The sequence below is a fragment of the Apodemus sylvaticus genome, chromosome 2 (genome assembly GCF_947179515.1).
Source record: "Apodemus sylvaticus chromosome 2, mApoSyl1.1, whole genome shotgun sequence".
Taxonomy (NCBI): Eukaryota; Metazoa; Chordata; class Mammalia; order Rodentia; family Muridae; genus Apodemus; species Apodemus sylvaticus.
In genome coordinates, this window is record NC_067473.1 from 30,456,189 (window position 1) to 30,457,815 (window position 1,627).

The window sequence follows — 1,627 nt, forward strand, 5'->3', positions numbered from 1 at the left end:
GAAGTGTGTCTTCATGCAAGACCTATGTCCATTTAGATCACTGCAGACTTTCAGTCTCCCTTGGGTCCAGTCCAAATTACCCAAGTGTCCCCATGAAGTATGATCACCCAGTCTCTAAACCTCCAATTCTAGCCCGACTTCCCATATTCATCAAACACCATATATTTCTGCCAATTTTAAATCGTAATGTTAGCACATTGATTCATGCATCATAAACTCAACACAATTCTTCTAAAAAAATAACTGGGGCTCAATGGTGAAGCAAAGCTTCCCAGTTTCCTAAGAGTGACACAGCCTAACCCAAACCCACAAAATGTGGTAGCGACAGAACCTTTATTCATTGCGAGCATTGCATAATCAACACCGATAAAGAGGCATAATTCTCTTGAGAGATTTTCAAGGTCCTCCTTAAAATGTGTTTCTCTCACTATTGTGGTTCTAAACTATGGCCACAGCTTCAAGACCAAATTATAGCCTTTGGCGGCTGGTTTCAGTCTAGTGGTTACAGCAATGAATTTGGAGTCAAGAATCCTGGCGTCTCAGCCAACTATTCCCTGGGTAACCACATGCAAGTTAGCTGCTCTCCTCTCAGTTGTTCTATCAGTCAAATGGGGAAATTTTCCCTCACTTCCATCTACTTCAAAGGCATACACCAGGACAATTAAGTACCTCACAGCCACAGCCAATGTGAAGCTTCCTGGGCAGTAGCAATCCTATTGCCAGGTTCTCCTCTCCAAGCACAATCATTCTGTCTTGTGATTAGTTTAGGTTTTGGGTGGCGGAGACTCATTGCTGGAGGCTCATTCGGGGGTGTTTGTCTCTAGGGCTTCTCAGCCGCATGCCCAGCTGCCTGGATGTTGGCAGACGGAAGCAGGAGCATCTTCCAAAGCAGTAAACCAGAAGGCCTGGATGCAGCCCAAGAGAACAACATTGCTAAAGCATACTGACGGCTTGCTTTAGTCTGAACCACCCAGGCCTCCCCGTAAGATCAGCATTGAAACCACTTGAAAAATATTGTAGGGAATAGTGCTTATCAGTAAATAATACCTGATTAATACTCTCTCTCTCTCTCTCTCTCTCTCTCTCTGTGTGTGTGTGTGTGTGTGTGTGTGTGTGTCTTGGCATAACATCAACATTTCTTTTTATCTACCATGTTTAGGACCCATAGTTCTAAAGGGATTCTTTTTTTTTCTTACTTCATATTTTAATGATATCTGAACACTGAGACATTATCTTTTTGCAAACAGCTATTAACAGACCTACCTAATGGAGGAGAAACCCACCTTTTCAGAATAACCTTGAAAAAGAATTAACGTTAAGCCTCCTAGAGTTAATAAAACTGACAGCTATTAAGAAAAAAAAGAGTTTTTCAGCAATCAGATAAATTACTTCTTCAAGTACTGAAACACGTTATTCTTTTTCTTCTGGTCTTGTCCTTAATGTTCCTTCATATGGATGTCAATCAAAGGAAGAATGTTAAACTTTGACAGTGGCTGACAGTGTAGGCTCACTATATTTGATGGAATACATACAATCTGTTTTCTAGAATGTTTGCTGATAAACAAAATCAGGGTAAAAACAAAGCTTACCACACTCACTTTTTCCTTCTAATCAATGAGTAAAATTC